Here is an 18,600-nt window from a genome sequence, read left to right on the forward strand (position 1 = left end):
CCCAATATTTCGCTTAGAAATCTGTATAGACTAACTCCAATATACTTTGCTAGAGAATCAACTAGACAGTCAAACTCAATCTAGACTAAAGTATATTGAGGAGTTAATATCTCTCTCTTGTTTTGATTTACTCGAGCTAATAGAAATCAGCGAGTCTTTAATCAAACACAAGGAATAACTTGGATGGTACCAAAGACCAATATCCAAGGATCAATCAATGACAATCAACAACCAAAGGTTGGATTACTCTAATTGATGATCTAACACACAACCTGTATTATTTCAATTATAAAGATAAACAATATAATGCTTAATATGAAATAAAACAGACACCAGAAATTTTGTTAACGAGGAAACCGCAAATGCAGAAGAACCTCGGGACCTAGTCCAGATTGAACACACACTGTATTAAGCTGCTACAGACACTAGCCTACTTGAAGCTAACTTCGGACTGGAATGTAGTTGAACCCCAACCAATCTCCCACTGATCCAAGGTACAGTTATGCTCCTACGCCTCTGACCCCAGCAGGATACTGCGCACTTGATTCCCTTAGCTGATCTCACCCACAAATAAGAGTTGCTACGATCCAAAATCGCAGGCTTTGACAATAAACAAATGTGTCTCACACAGAAAAGTCTATCAAAGGATCAATCTGTCTCCCACAGATAAACCCTAAAGGTTTTGTTCCGTCTTTTGATAATAATCAAGGTGAACAGGAACCAATTGATAATCCGGTCTTATATTCCCGAAGAACAGCCTAGAGTTATCAATCACCTCACAACAATCTTAATCGTATGGTAGGGAAACAAGATGTTGCGGAATCACAAACAATGAGACGAATATGTTTTTGATTACTTTTTATATCTTGCCTATTGGAGATACCAATATCAAAGCCAATCAATCTGATTGTACTCGTACGATAGAAGATGCAAGATCAGATCTCACAACTACGATAAAAGTAGTATCGGTATGGCTTCACAATTCCAATGAAGTCTTTAAGCCGTTAACCTGGTTTTAGAAGAAGAATACCAAAGGTTAAAGGAGAATCGACTCTAGTATGCAAACTAGTATCACACATAAGGTGTGGGGATTAGTTTTGCACAATACTAGATATCTCCTTTATATAGTCTTTCAAATCAGGGTTTTGCCTTGGTCACAAAGCAAACAATATCCACCGTTAGATGAAAACATGATTTAGATTCAAGCTAATATTTCTCAACCGTTAGATCGAAAACTTAGCTTGTCGCACACACAAACTTAGCTTGTCACACACACTTGACAATGCACGCTTGTGGGTTTGTCAACCGCACCCAAACGTATGCACTTGTTGGTTCAATAATAGTTAACCAAAAGGTTAGCCATATGAGCATTTCATATAAACCATGTTATTCTTCACCATAACTAGTTCAAATGACTCCAAGATGAACTAGTTAGAGAGTTGTTCAATTGCAAGGAAATCTCATGTACTACACAAGACACAATTGAAGCAAAGATGATTTGATTCACTTGAATCGGTTCATGAACTTTTATAGCCACGGTTTGCAAACTGCATTCCTTAGTCTTTTTAAGTTTAAGTTCAGAAATTATCTTCAGATATATAACCTTCTTAAGTTCGCGGACTAGGTTCGTGGACTTAAGCAACCGGGCAGAGTTTACAAACTCCAGCAGCAAATCTCGGCAAAAGACTTTCCGCCGGTTCACGGACTGGGTTCGCGGATGCAGCTAGTTCGACAACTCCAGCAGAATATCTCGGAAAGAGAAGTTCGGCAGTTCGCGGACTTGGCAAAGCCATTCTTCCGGTTTCTCTTGATCTACAAAGTTTGCGAACTTTGGTTCAAGGAATAAGACTTATACATAAATGTGTTTCCACAACAATGTTTATGTCCATCATTGGTTATGTAATCTAAACTCTCATTTCAATCATTGAAATATTCTTAGAGGACGTTATATAGTTGTTACACCATTTCTCGTCAAAGCAATTTTCAAAGTGATTGAAACATATCATGAATTTCGTCACTAGGTAAAGATAAACTTGATCGAAGCGAAAATCTTACCAACACATATTTCGAGATATAGATAGGCGAGGTATACTAGGCTCGAAATACCAAGTGTGCATAATCCAAGTCTATATATATAGCATACGACTTCTTGTCTCAAAGATTAGGAGATAGAGTAGATAGACTTTTGAGTGATAGATAAGTTCAAGTCTTCACATACCTTTTTGTCGAGAAGTTCCACCGGTACCTTGAGTAGTTCTTCTGATTGTACGATGAATCTCCATGAATTCCTTGAGCTCAACTACACTTTCTATCCTAGTCCGAGGCTTAGCTATAATAGACTAGAAATCAAGACTTATAGTTTTGATCACTAACATTGACAAACATGCTTGAGATAGTAACGCATGCGAGTTCGACCGAGCAACGCTCTAACAATCTCCCCATTTGTCAATTTTAGTGACAAAACTATCAATACATATGGAATACAAAAAAGATAAAGAAACTTTGGTAGCTCATATTCCACATGTCTAATCTTCAACAATCCTCAAAATCTTCGTCATTTACAAGTACTCCAATGATCCCAAAGGTTGTAAGTTTAGCATCACCGCTGTTGAAGATCCGTAGCTATAACAATGAGAAAGCATCGGTCTCGATCATTGTTATATAGTGTCATAGTATTATTACACAGTGTCAAAGTCCAATTGTATCACAACTTCAACAATAATACTATGGTGATATGCATCACTCCCCCTTAGTCAATACTCCATCTCAAATGGAAACCACTTCCCCTTACACAATGATCCCAAAAGCATATGTATTTGTATTGTGAACCACATATTAATTCTCCCCCTTTTTGTCAATAAAATTGGCAAAGGTACAAGAACGGGATCATAATGAAATTTCTGTAAGAGACATTTCATGACTAAAAGAAAATACATATCATCTAATTTAGATGCAATCATATAGCCGAAGATAATAGCATTAATCAAGGAGCTTAAAGATACAAGATAACCCCTCTAATATTCCATAGCCACACTCCCCTCAAGATATTACCATTAAGCACAAGTTCAAAAGAACTCTCCCCCATTTGATGTCATTCCCGAAATAACAACAAGAGCGACCTTAATTTTGAAAGAAAAGAAGGATTTTTATTGGACACCAAAAACCATAAGATTGATTTTCTATATCCAAAAACTCAATCAAATTAATCACAAGTAAACCCATGATTAATTTAATCGGAATACGCAATCAAATTAAACACAAAAAGTGATCAACTTAATTGACTATGCTCGACATAAGAGAACTTACAGAGCATACGGCTAACGTAACCATTAGGAAATGAATAAGATAGTCGTTCATATACTCAACATAAGAGGAATCCTACAGAGTATGAAAATAATCAACTAGATTAATTACAAGTGAACCCATAATTAATATAATTGGAATACACGACCAAACTAATTAGTTCAAAAATGCTCAACATAAAGTACCTTACGGAACAACCAACAAAGCAAATCAAGAATTAATCAACTTGGTTGTATCGTGCTCAACATAAGACATATTACGGAGCCTCACAGTAATACATAAAATATGGATCAGGGATGATCAATACTGCGGAATACTCAAGGATTCATTCTATCTTGAATCACTATTTGCATAATGATATTAATAGACATAATCCTTGAAAACAAAAGATTTTAATCTATATTCCATCAAAGAATTGACAATATAGGCTTAACTTTTGTATTTGTCAAAAGTCTATTCATTCTTTTACCAGTACGTGAATACCGATCACAAACGACTTTACTTTTGACAGAATATGGGACCTTCAAGTTCACGGACGCAAACGTACATATCCCATAAAAAATTGCAATATAACAAATCATAAAGATTAATACTGCAAAAACATCATCCTCCAAATATTTTTAGAATTTAAATACCAATAAACCTAAAAAAAAGATGAAAATAATAGCTATGTGTAACCACAATCATTGTTATTCAAGCACTAGTTATTCTTCCAACTAAATCAAAAAGAAGACATACTAGGCAACAATATCTTTGAGAAATTCCTTATCATTCCCGAACTCCTTGTCATAAACAGCCATTGGAATATAAGGTTCATGGAGGAAGGAATCAATACCAATGAACCGTCTTGGATGATGATGTTGAATCAGGACCTTCTGAATTTCCAAAGATCTTAAAACGCAAGCCTTTATTTCACTAATATCCTTTCTTACTTCCTTCAACTCATCAAGAACATCGAAAAACTTCTGAGAGTTAGAAGGGACAACCCTTGGCTTTCTTGTATTCGTCCTCTTTCTTTTTGAGGAAGGAGTTACTGGAGATTTTTCTTTTTCCTTGATTGATGGCTTAATAATCATATTGACATATTTTCCATCCAAAGACATGATGCTTAGAGAAAAGTTATAAACAACTGGTTTTTGTGAGTGGAATTCACAATCTCATCAAGCAGTCTTAAGATATAAAGGATATCAGAGAGGAAAAAGGAATGTAAGGTTCACAACCTTTAAACAGGTTCATGGATGCCCAACTCTAAACCCTATAAAGAGTAGAATTGTCGATGATAACCCTTTACTTTATTTGATAGACAGGAAAACAAACCAAAAAAAAACTTTTCCTAAAAGCCTGAGCAGTACACAATCTTATCTCTTTTGATCAGGCACATGAGACAAGATTTGTTAAACAACACAATCAATTTATGTTGTTGTGAACAACAATTTGTCCACCATTTTCCTCTAGAGAGGAATCCTCAGGCTTCTGTCTATCAATGCAATTTTACCACACCTTCTTCTCTAATGGTCTTATTTTATCTTTGGAAACCAGATTTTTAGGCGAAGATAAAATCCTACATACCTCTGCAGTCTTCTGAGCAAGTTTAAGCTTCCTTGCCAATCGATTTGCTCTTCGTTGAAGTTTGTTGGCGTGCCTCACTTGATGTTTGTACTTGTAACATCTTGATAGTTCATGACCTTTCTAAGAACAAAACGAGCACGTCAAACTTGGATAGTATTCAGGCATTTGTGGTATGAGCGCAGCTACACACATAGTAGATCCTGATATATTACAACCAGAGTTTCCAAAGGATGGGTCAATTGATTCTTCCATCTTGATTGGATTCTCCTCTTTACCGAAACCATCAAGGTTGATATATGTATTGATACAATTATCAAAATCAATGTTTTCACATAGAAGACCGACACTTGATTTCCTGTCTTCATCAGAATCATAGATCTCAGATATCTCATCAAGTGTTACAGCAAGACCTTAGTTCCCAATGTATTTTCTACGATTTGGGCACTCATTTGCAGAATGACCAAAACCTTTACACTTAAAGCACTGTGGCATATCCTCGTCATCAGCCTCGTCAGCATCCCTGTTTTTAAGAGGAGCGCGATTGTGAGGTTTATCTGATGACCTAGGTTTGTCTCTTGAAAACCGTTTACTTCTCTTCAGTAGAAGATCCCTAAACAGTCTTGTGATCAAGGAGACTGATTTGTCAAGATCTTCATCCGAAAAATCATCCTCAGACCGATTGATGTGATTTTTAATTGTTGTCGTAGTAATATAAGATTCGAACTCTAAGATTTGTGAAGACTAAATTTAAAGGTTTAACGAAAATAATAAAAGAGAGCTACTGGGACTAGGATTCCACCTAATTCATATCATAAGGCTCAATTATTCATTCTCAACAATTATCGCTCAATAAAAATAACATCGACTCTTATTTTTCCAAAGTAGATTCTCAAAATATTAGTTATAAATCGTAAGCATGGGACATCAAACATTTAAGCAAGCATGACTCATCAAATAAAATAATAACTAATTAATTCAAATCATAATTCTATTTTAATTAATGCAAAAGTCTTAAAAAGAATTAAATAATTTTACCCATGTATGACACTCGGCTTCCTCCGTCGACCCAGTGTTGGGGTTTAGCTTCTCATGATGAAAACACACTCAAAAATATAATTCATAGCTCAAATGGTGTTTTTATTAAAGAAAACTAATAATACAATGAATCTGCAACGCTGTATTGGCGTTACAGAAGTCACCGTTACAAGAATTGTTGCAAATTCAAAACAAGTGTGCCAAACTGACTGTTACGAGTTCTACTAATAAACTACAGTTCTCTGCGACAGTCAATAGGCGTCAAATGTTCTTCTTCTTCTTCTTCTTCTCTGCAGCAGCAGAGAAATCTGCTATGCAACCCTCTGTTCTTCTCCCCAACTCTCGATATCCCTTCTTTGACCTCTGGAAGCCTCCTTTACACACAACTGGTCATATAATAAGAGAGAAAGAGACCTGCTACACAGCTAGTCATATTTATATATATATATATATATATATATATTAGACCCGCTACACAGCTGGTCATATAATGCAAAAAAAAAAAAGAAAAGACCCGCTACACAACTGGTCATAACCCTAACAATCACATTATTATTATTATTATTATTTTTCATTTTTTTTAGACCCGTTACACAGCTGGTCATAACATGCAAGAAAAAAGAACGGACCCGTTACATAGCTGGTCATGATTTACAAGGAATTTCCTGAAGAAATAAAGTAAAAAGTTAACCTCTCCCCCACACTTAAACATTACATTGTCCTCAATGTAATTGAGTCATCCACCGCAAATATTAAGATGAGAAATGCAAAAAGTAAACGAAAATATAAAAATAAAAATACATCTACTGGAATGTACAAAAAGGATCTCCATAAACTAACAACCTAAAATGACAGCTTCACACTTATGTTATCACGATGCGGAGACACTGAAACTATCAAAAACAGAGACTTACCTCCAAACCAAGTTTTTACAACACATGGAAGTGTGTAAAGAACATAATATGGGGGTATTATTGGGACTGGGAAATTTTAAATTGGCTCATGCACAGTATCAGAAATAGGAAAATCTTCTGGATATTTAGATGCAAAGTAATCCAACAACACTTTATAAGCACACAATTCTAACCTTAAATTAAGCAATTTTTGGAAGTCTAGGGGACTAGAAACAACCTCTAAGTCGGGTGAAAGATCTTGCGAGATAGATTCTTCTAATATATTAGACAAATCATCTACACAATCATTCACAGGGTCATCTAAAAATTCTATCTCGACCAGAGAGTCACTACAAGACTGATCATTATCATCATTAAATAATTTTTTAAATTCCAGAATTCTCAATCTTAAGTCTAAACTAAGTGGTGTGTGTTTATAATTCTTCTCATATATCTCTAGAGGAGATTCCTCACTTACCACATGTGGGTCAAAAACTCCATACCGTTGCCTACGCTTATATTCAGCAAGCATCATCTCAGACGAGGTTTCCTGATAATTTGACTTTCTACGCTTATATTCCGCCAGCGTCATCTTAGATGACGTATCCCCAGAAGAAGTCATTATCCTCAAAATTTCCCCGAAAAGAAATACAAAAAGAAACGCAAATAAAAAAAATTTTAAAAATTGAAAATACTGTACAAAATAAAAAAAATAAACCTAAAAATTAATCTAAAAACAAATCCGCGTCGGCGGCGCCAAAATGATGTGATTTTTAATTTTTGTTGTAGTAATATAAGATTCGAACTCTAAGATGTGAAGACTAAATTTAAAGATTTAACGAAAATAATAAAAGAGAGCTACTGGGACTAGGATTCCACCGAATTCATATCATAAGGCTCAATTATTCATTCTCAACAATTATCGCTCAATAAAAATAACATCGACTCTTACTTTGCCAAAGTAGATTCTCAAAATATTAGTTATAAATCGTAAGCATGGGACATCAAACATTTAAGCAACCATGACCCATCAAATAAAATAATAACTAATTAATTCAAATCATAATTCTATTTTAATTAATGCAAAAGTCTTAAAAAGAATTAAATAATTTTACCCATGTATGACACTCGGCTTCCTCCGTCGACCCAGTGTTGGGGTATAGCTTCTCATGATGAAAACACACTCAAAAATATAATTCATAGCTCAAATGGTGTTTTTATTGAAGAAAACTAATAAAACAATGAATCTGCAACGCTGTATTGGTGTTACAGAAGTCACCGTTACAAGAATTGTTGCAAATTCAAAACAAGCGTGCCAAACTGACTGTTACGAGTTCTACTAATAAACGACAGTTCTCTGCGACAGTCAACATGCGTCAAATGTTCTTCTTCTTCTTCTTCTTCTTCATCTCTGCAGCAGTAGAGAAATCTGCTCTGCAACCCTCTGTTCTTCTCCCCAACTCTCGATATCCCTTCTATGACCTCTGGAAGCCCCTTTTATACACAACAGCAGTGAAATCTCTCGAGTTTAATGCAGATATCTTCTATTTATTACCGTGGCCATATTACAGGAATTATTTCCTTGTTTCTCTCTTTCACGCGTCAATATAAGTCCAACTCTATATGAACACGCCTCTGCACATCCCAGCTAGTGTCAAATACTCTCAAAACACACGCATTATTTCCAAATATAGAGAATCATACCCGAGATATTTTATCCTCCCTGGCTTTCGAGATATGAAGAAATCTTCTCTCTTTCACGTAACAAATCACATTACCTTCCCTGTTTTGACTTAGCATTGTATTCTCAATTCAATTCCAAGATAAAATCTCGTTAAAACACTCCACAATTCTTCACGGGAAGTTTCGGGTTTGCTCTCGTAGATAACATGCCCTATTTTCTTCAAATCAAATATCCAGCCCAATTTCTTCGAATCCACTGCCCATATCATTCCTGTTCGACCAATTCAAGTATATGCAATCAATCTCAGCCATTTAATCTCTTCAGAAAATGTTAAAGAAATCGAACCATAGTTTCCTCAGTTGACTGCAAAATTGTCCCGCCAAAACTTGAAAATACTGTCTTATTGAAATATGATTATCTATCCAATTCTGGTCGAAACGAAGACTATTACCAGCTCTGTTAATTCAATTAGAGAAAACCCATTTAGTTTCAGCGTTTTAGTCTCATTCAAACACCTCCAATTCTCAAACCCTAATTCTGCAACCATTTTCCCGCCAAAAACCAGATTCAAATGGGGACGATGATGGTCGCCCCTTAACAAAGATGGGGTGCAAATAGCCATGGGATGTAAATAGCGAACAAGGTGCCCCTTAGTAACTGGACGCCCCTTAGTAGTTGAGGTGTCCCTTATCCAAAACTGAGAGTCCGGATAACATGTGTCCTCCGGGGTACAAAAACCACTTTTCGAGCAACTTTCTCCATAAGAGCTTATTTCACAAAAACACATACAAACAAGTTTATTAGTGATAAAATGAGTCCCAACTAATGTATTTATGGGTGAAAATGCGCCGCACTTTCGTGCTCATCACCGATCATCCTCGGAGACATAAACACTTTTACCTTTATCAAGTAATTTAGTGTTCTCCTGTGCTTTAAAGGCAACATCCTTTTCGATTTTGGATGTTTGCTCATGATCAAAGATCTTTAGCTTTCCAGCCAATGTATTTCTGGAAAGATTATCAAGCTTATTTCCCTCAACGATGGCATGATTCTTAGACTCGTATCTAGATGGCAGCGATCTGAGAATTTTTATCACAATGTCCTTTTCAGGAATAGTCTTACCCAATGAAAAAGAAGCATTAACAATTTCAGACACTCTGTGATTAAACCCATCAAATGTATCTTCATCTGCCATATGAAGGTTCTCCCAATCGGAATTAAGATTTTGAAGTCTAGCTTCCTTTTCACTGGAGTTACCTTCAAATAAGGTTTCTAAGATATCCCAAGTATCTTTAGACCTTGTGCAATTTGACACATGGTGCTGAAAAATTGGGGTAATGGCATGTATGATTGCATTCAAACCGTCGGAATTTTGCTTGCAGCAAGTATCTCGGCAGGACTGTATTCACCAATATTCTTGGGAACGTTTACATATCCATATGCCACAACGGGAGCAACATAGCCATTAACAACATATACCGATGATTGAAAATCACGTGCTTGAAGAAAAGCTCGCATAACAATTTTCCACCATAAGTAATTAGAGCCATCGAAGACTGGTGGTACGTTAATAGAGATAGCACCTCTGTCCATAGAGTCACATCGCTACAAACACAAACTTTTGAGGTCTTAAACGTGTTTGCCTGCTCTGATACCAATTAAAAAAGCGGGGGTCTAAAAACACCACCCAATATTCCACTTAGCAATCTGTATGGACTAACTCCAATATACTTTGCTAGAGAATCAACTAGACAGTCACACTCAATCTAGAGTAAAGTATATTGAGTAGTTAATATCTCTCTCTTGTTTTGATTTACTCGATCTAATAGAAATCAACGAGTCTTTAATCAAACACAAGGAATAACCTGGATGGTACCAAAGACCAATATCCAAGGATCAACCAATGACAATCAACAACCAAAGGTTGGATTACTCTAATTGATGATCTAACGCACAACCTGTATTATTTCAATTATAAAGATAAACAATATAAGGCGGAAAATGAAATAACACAGACACCAGAAATTTTGTTAACGAGGAAACCGAAAATGCAGAAAAACCCCAGGACGTAGTCCAGATTGAACACACACTGTATTAAGCTGCTACAGAAACTAGCCTACTCCAAGTTAACTTCGGACTGGACTGTAGTTGAACCCCAATCAATCTCCCACTGATCCAAGGTACAGTTATGCTCCTACGCCTCTGATCCCAGCAGGATACTGCGCACTTGATTCCCTTAGCTGATCTCACCCACAAATAAGAGTTTCTACGATCCAAAATCGCAGGCTTTGATAATAAACAAATCTGTCTCACACAGACAAGTCTATCAAAAGATCAATCTGTCTCCCACAGATAAACCCTAAAGGTTTTGTTCCGTCTTTGATAATAATCAAGGTGAACATGAACCAATTGATAATCTGGTCTTATATTCCCGAAGAACATCCTAGAGTTATCAATCACCTCACAACAATCTTAATAGTATGGTAGCGAAACAAGATGTTGCGGAATCACAAACAATGAGGCGAATATGTTTGTGATTACTTTTTATATCTTGCCTGTCGGAGATGCAATCTCAAGCCAATCAATCTGATTGTACTCGTATGATAGAAGATGCAAGATCAGATCACACAACTACGATAAAAGTATTATCGGTCTGGCTTCACAATCCCAATGAAATCTTTAAGTCGTTAACCTGGTTTTAGAAGAAGAAAACCAAAGGTTAAAGGAGAATCGACTATTGTATACAAACTAGTATCACACGTAAGGTGTGGGGATTAGTTTTGTACAATACTAGATGTCTCCTTTATATAGTCTTTCAAATCAGGGTTTTCCCTTGGTCACAAAACAACAATATCCACCGTTAAATGAAAACCTGATTTAGATTCAAGCTAATATTTCTCAACCGGTAGATCGAAAACTTAGCTTGTTACACACACTTGACAATGCACGCTTCTGGGTTTGTCAACCGTACCCAAACGTATGCACTTGTTGGTTCAATAATAGTTAACCAAAAGGTTAGCCATATGAGCATTTCATATAAACCATGTTCTTCTTCACCATAACTAGTTCAAATGACTTCAAGATGAACTAGTTAGAGAGTTGTTCAATTGCAAGGAAATCTCATGTACTACACAAGACACAATTAAAGCAAAGATGATTTGATTCACTTGAATCGGTTTATGAACTTTTATAGCCACGGTTTGCAAACTGCATTCCTTAGTCTTTTTAAGTTTAAGTTCAGAAATCATCTTCAAATATATAACCTTCTTAATTTCGCAGACTAGGTTCGCGGACTTAAGCAACCGGGCAGAGTTTACAAACTCCAGCAGAAAATCGCGGCAAAAGACTTTCCGTCGGTTCGCGGACTGGGTTCGCGGGCGCAGCTAGTTCGTAAACTCTAGAAGAATTTCTCGGGAAGAAAAGTTCGGTAGTTCGTGGACTTGGCAAAGCCATTCTTCCGGTTTCTCTTGATCAACAAAGTTCGCAAACTTTGGTTCAATGAATAAGACTTATACATAAATGTGTTTCCACAACAATGCTTATGTCCATCATTGGTTATGTAATCTAAACTCTCATTTCAATCATTGAAACATTCTTAGAGGACGTTATATAGTTGTTACACCATTTCTCGTCAAAGCAATTTTCAAAGTGATTGAAACATATCATGACTTTCGTCACTAGGTAAAGATAAACTTGATCGAAGCGAAAAGCTTACCAACACATATTTCGAGATATAGATAGGCGAGGTATACTCGGCTCGAAATACCAAGTGTGTATAATCCAAGTCTATATATATAGCATACGACTTTTTGTCTCAAAGAGTAGTAGATAGAGTAGATAGACTTTTGAGTGATAGATAAGTTCAAGTCTTCACATACCTTTTTGTAGAGAAGTTCCACCGGTTCCTTGAGTAGTTCTTCTGCTTGTACGATGAATCGCCATGAAGTCCTTGAGATCAACTGCACTTTCTATCCTAGTCCGAGACTTAGCTATAATAGACTAGGAATCAATACTTATAGTTATGATCACTAACATTGACAAACATGCTTGAGATAGCAACGCATGCGAGTTCGACCGAGCAATTCTCTAACAATAAAAACATACCAGACCATTGCAAGATCCAATTATTGGGTGCAGCATAGTCCAATCATCATGGGTTCCATCATTCGGGGCGTCGTGGTTGTTGCCTGTTATGATCCCCCTGAAATCTTCCTCTCTATAAAAGAGTTGGGTAACTTTATCTTTCTCCATTCTTGGTGTGACACCAAAAAGGAATCCAATTCTTTTGTCCCCAAGGATAGTATTCCATTCTTTGCATACACATTTGTTTGATAAAACGCTTTATTCAGTTTGGATGCGCTGAAATATCTCGGTAGTTAATTCCGACAACATATCCATCACTATTATACTGATGAAAGATTATAAAAAAAAAATTACCAGCTTTTAGGATTTTCTTATTGTAGAATGCTAAAAGAAGATACGAGTAAAGCTTATATATATATAGACATCCAATACACCTATTGGCTAATTTTTTTAGGTTTTCCATCTTAAATCACTATTCTTTGGTATTTACACCGAATATTTCAATTTCCATATTACTAAGAAAATGAGATATTGTAGCAATATAATGAGATACGGAATGAATATTTTCATGTTTATATATTTTCCATTTTAATCTAATATACATTCCGAACATAACAAACTAAAATAAATCATGATCTCTTAGGAAATACCCAAATAAGTTTTCTACTTTTCGACTAATTACTTAGGTCGGTTGGGGTGGCCCGGACGAATGGACCACAGGTGTAACGCATAAAAAGGAAAAAACCAAAGGTTGGCTAGTTAAACAATGACCCAAACTAATTAAATTGTACATTTCAACATAGAAAACAATCCAAACACCAAAAAAAAAACAAAAACACAACTACAAGAGAAAAAGAGCTACATAGATAACCCAAGGAATAAATTGTACATAGAAAAAAAATCCAAATACCAAAAAAAACAACAACAACACAAATACAAGAAAAAAAAACTACATAGATAACCCAAGGAATGTGTTAGTGGCATGGACATCATGAGTACATGTTTCTGATTGTCCACCAAAATTCTTCAACGAGACCGCGCTCCTCATATGAGGAATAATTGCAACCCTGCTTGTTTCCCACAATAGTTTCCCCCAAATTTCCGTCCAAGTTCTGGTGGGTGCATTGTAACGCAATAAACGCCCATTCTGCCACAATAGGAGGTCCTTGTTTTTTCCAAAAGCTATCGGGTAATAGGTAGGCCACCCTTCATCCTCATCCTTTTCCAAAAAAATGCTTATCTTATGATTCCAATTTCATTCCCCGGCAGGTGCCCATGTCTGAATTTTTTTTTGGAAATGACTGCCTAGAAATCTATCCGAGGATGATTAAACCCCTCATCATAGGCCTCATGGATGTAGTAAAATAAAAGGCGAACTCCGAACATAACCATCCCAAGTAATGGGAAATTAGTATCAGGAATATGATGCGGAGGTCGCGAATGTTGATGAAATGTCTCAGTGTCCAAATTGAAAGAAACTATGCCACCATCCCACTGAAAACAATCCTTCCAAAAAATACAACCATGTGCGCACACACCTGAACTCCGAAAAGTAAGGAATCTCCTCTGTTATGTTCCTCCATCCATTCTTGTCTCCTAGAGTGTGTATTTGAACTTTTCCATCCATGTGAATTCGAACAACCTTGTAATCATTGGTATATTAACAGTAGCCGGAAACCCCAATTACATTGTATCGCGGATACCATGAAAGTACTTGATCTCGTGCAATTGGGATGCATAGTTGTGGCAGATGTAGGTGCTCACCAGTTTCTGGATTCATAACATATATAAGATCTTGTATGCCGTGGTGTGAAACATAAAAACATACCAGACCATTGCAAGATCCAACTATTGGGTGCAACTTACTCAAATCTTCGTGGTTTCCATCATTCTGGGAATCGTGATTGATGGTTGTTACGATCGAGCTGAAATCTTCCTATCTATAAAAGAGTTGAGTAACTTATTTCCCTATTCTTGGTGTGACACCAAAAAGGAGTCCAATTCTTTTGTCCCCGAGGATAATATTCCACTCTTTGGAAATACATTTGCTTGCTAAAATGTTTTATGCAGTTTGGAGGTGCTGTAGTATTTTGGTAGTTAATTCCGGCAACATATCCATCACTATTATACTGATGAAAGATTATCAAAAAAAATTGTTTACAAGCTTTTAGGATTTTCTTAATATTGTAGAATGCTTCAAGAAGGTACGAGTAAAGCTTATATAGACATCCAATACACCTGTTGGCGAATGGTCGCGTCCTTGATGAGCATGCATTATTTGAATGGTCGCATCCTTAATGAGTAGGCAAGTAACTCATATTTGCACGTTTTATCTTATAAGCGGTAATAGCTTAAACCTATAACTGGATTTTTATTTAAAAGGGAACAAAATCTAAAGGATAACCATTACGTCATGAAGTAGGTCTGAAAGGACATGACATTTTAATAGGGTGTTATTATTTCTTTGAATTCAACCGCTGCATGCATCTCTTGGGAATAGGTCTCGGAAGAAAAAAGAAAAAAAAGATAATAAATGTGAAAGAGGAATTAGGGATTATATTCATTTTCCAGAGAGAAAATTAACCCAAGAGAGGAGAAGAAAAAAAAAAGTTTCAGAGATACCAATGGCTCCGAATAACCCAGAAAAATGGAGTGGTTCCAAACCATCAAAAGGAAAGACCCCAATGACAGCGGAATAAGTTGATAAGGAGGAGTGCTTGAAGAGAAAGGAAGTGATGATGAGGTTCAAATTAGCAGTATGTGAAATGAATTTGGAGGAACTAGAGAAAGCTAAGTACCATATATCGAATGCAATAAGATTGAATAAAAATAAGAAGAAAGAAGAGGCAAGGAATATGAGAGAAGAGGAAGAATTAGGTTTGCAGAACAATAACCAAGATGATGATATGGATCTGTTGTGGAATGAGTTTTATCAGTATGTGAGGCAGAAAATGAAGAGATAAAGAAGAGAAGCATAGAGAAAGTAAAAGATGAAGAATACCCAGAAATTTTTTTGCAGTTGTTGCAGAAAAGAGAAAGGAGACAAGGTGTGTTTATAATGAGAAAGATTAGGGCTAGAATAGCATCAATTTATGCTGGAAGATATAAGGATTATACAGACCACCCTGTGAATGAAATCAGTTTAGAGGATGAGTATCAGGCGTACCTATCACGAACAACACATGAAAATGAGGTCATACTCAACATAGTGACTGATTCTGAAACTGAGATGCGATCGGATAGGGAAAAGTCGGATTACGACTCCGAGTGATGGCCGGCAACAGGTTAGGCTCTACCTATTCCAATTTTCTTATATAGTAGAAACTCTTTTAATTAATACTCGATTATTTAATAAACTCTCTTAAATAATATTTTTGATCGGTCTCGAGTCAGGGACAACGTGCCAAACTAATAATTCGCTAAAATTATAAGATAATACTTTTTTGATTACCTATGTAGGACCCATATGAAATATAAATTAGTAATGCATTATATATATATTCAGTACATTAATGATTTACGAAGACTTTTTGAAAAATGATTTAATTGTCTTATTTTTTTACTAAAATCAATATCGCATTGAATTTCATCTCTAATTTTTCTTATCATTGTAAAAAAATTTGGTGTTGTTGGATTATCCTTGTTGTGCTTGCATAATGCTCTAGGAATTTCATCGGACATTGTTGATTTTTTAACAACTTGAAGATGAGAAGCCATATTGTGTTTATGATTTGTTTGTGTTAGTAGTATGATTTCATATTGTATTTATGTAAAATATTTTTTTATCTGTTAGTAGCTAGTATGGTTTCATATTTTATTTCTATATGAAATATTTATTTTTTTGATAATAAATAAAAAAAATTATTTAGAAAATATGATTTGATATTGTGTTTATAAAAGAATATGATTTGATATTGATATTGTGTTTATATAAGAAATATAAAAGATACGATATGGTATTTTGTTTGTTCAGAAACTAATTATTTATGAAATTTATTTATAAATTAATAAAGTATTAATTAATATATAAATTAATAATTATTAATTTATCGGTTAATTAATATCTCGCTTAATTAATAATTTTTGATGGTCCCGACAACATTAATTTATAGAGTTTCTACTGTAGCTGGTGGATTTTTTGGGTTAACTTGCTTTAATGGAAATGATGATAGAGATTTTGCAAATGGTTACACAAGTTACTATTTTGAAGAAATAGGTATCATCAAAGTACAGAGAAAAATTGGAATTAAGAATGATCTAATGGGAAATTGTGGACTGTGGACGACTGAATCTTGTTCTGTTTTTTGGAATTTGTGTTTTGGATTTAAGATTTATTTTCATGTTTTTTGTAATGTTAATGACTGAATGGTGTTGGAGTTGCTTAATTAATGAATGTTTAATGACTGTCTAATGGATTAATTTTCTTGTTTAATAATGATTGTTTTCTTGTGTATGATTGAATGGTGTTGGAGTTGTTGGTTGCATTGTCAAACTCAATCTATGACCAAAGAACTGGATAGGAGTATATAGAAAGCACAAGTATTGTGTTGAAAACTTGGAAAAATCACGCCTAATTTTATTACACAAATTTGACATTGTATTGAAATCACAAAGGAATGCTGAAATTACATGGATTCTATAAAATTAGAATCCATCAAGGGGAAGGGGTCTTCCTAGCTTTCATTTGAATTGCAGAAACCAGCTGCGATTCTCCTTACATCTACTTATGCACCAATTCACTAATGCTAACCTCCTGGAATTAGAATACCCATCACAACAACATCTTAATATTTACAACGGCATTGGTACAATATAAAACATGAACTATCCATAAAATACAAAACATGAATTTACCACTACAAATATGGGATAATGGTACGATAATGTATCTCTCTTTTTTAGTCCCTACATTTTTTGGATAAAGAACATCGAATATTTCAATTTCTGCATCACTATATATAAATATGGCAGAAACAGATAATGAGATATATATATATATATATGGAATGAATATTTCATCTTTATTTAATTTCCTTTTTAATCAGATGTAGTTTCTGAACATAAAGAACTTAATAAATAAATCAACCTAATTTTTTTAGGCCACCATATCTAATTGTCAATACAAGGACCTTTTCTTCTCTCCTGCTACCAACCGCTCTTCCTTTTCGATCAGAATAAACTGCACAAAATATTGCTACCAATTTATTGCTATGGGTCCTAAAACTGTTGAGTACAATTCATTAAGAAGAACCCTAGAAGACGATTTTAAGATCGCAGACTACGATGTACGAGTTCTTCAGCCTAGACTCGGCGTGTTCATAATCTGCATGAGGAAGCATGCAGATTATTGGCGTTTGCGTGAGATTAATGCATTTTCTTTCGGTAAGCATTATGTGGAGTTGGTGCATGGGGAGAGTAGATGATGAAACATTATAAGGTGTGTGGGAGAAATACTTACTATGTCAGGCTAAAACATTGTAGAAAAGAGGTTTATACCGGGCATAGAAGATACCTACCATAAGATCATCCATTCAGATGTCAGAAGGGGTTCAACGAAAAAGATGAAACTGAAAAGGCTCCGGAACTTATGACCCCTAAACAAATATACAATGAGGTAAAGTCTATAAAGAATAAATGGGGAAAGTACGGAAGAACATTGTGGTGGAATTAGTGCAGGATAAACCTGGAAGAGGTGGAAAGATGAAGAGAATCGAAAGGACCATCGACCCAAAAAAGGGGAAGGGGAAGGAGAAGGAGACCGACGGGCCCTACTGGAAAAATTCCAATATATGGTTCCGGCTCCTCCCCTACTGGCGGTATCATGTTGTCCACCATTGCATAGATTTCATGCACGTCGAAAAGAATGTATGCGAGAGTACCGTTGGAACATTGTTGAACAATGAATTTAAGTCGAAAGACCACCTTGTTGCTCGAATGGACCTGAAGGAGATGGGTTTTAGAGACGAGTTGCAATCTAAGGAAAATGACAAAGGGGGATATATACTAAAGACAGCATGTCACTCATTAATCCTG

This window comes from Papaver somniferum, chromosome 5 (genome assembly GCF_003573695.1).
Source record: "Papaver somniferum cultivar HN1 chromosome 5, ASM357369v1, whole genome shotgun sequence".
In the NCBI taxonomy this organism is placed as follows: domain Eukaryota; kingdom Viridiplantae; phylum Streptophyta; class Magnoliopsida; order Ranunculales; family Papaveraceae; genus Papaver; species Papaver somniferum.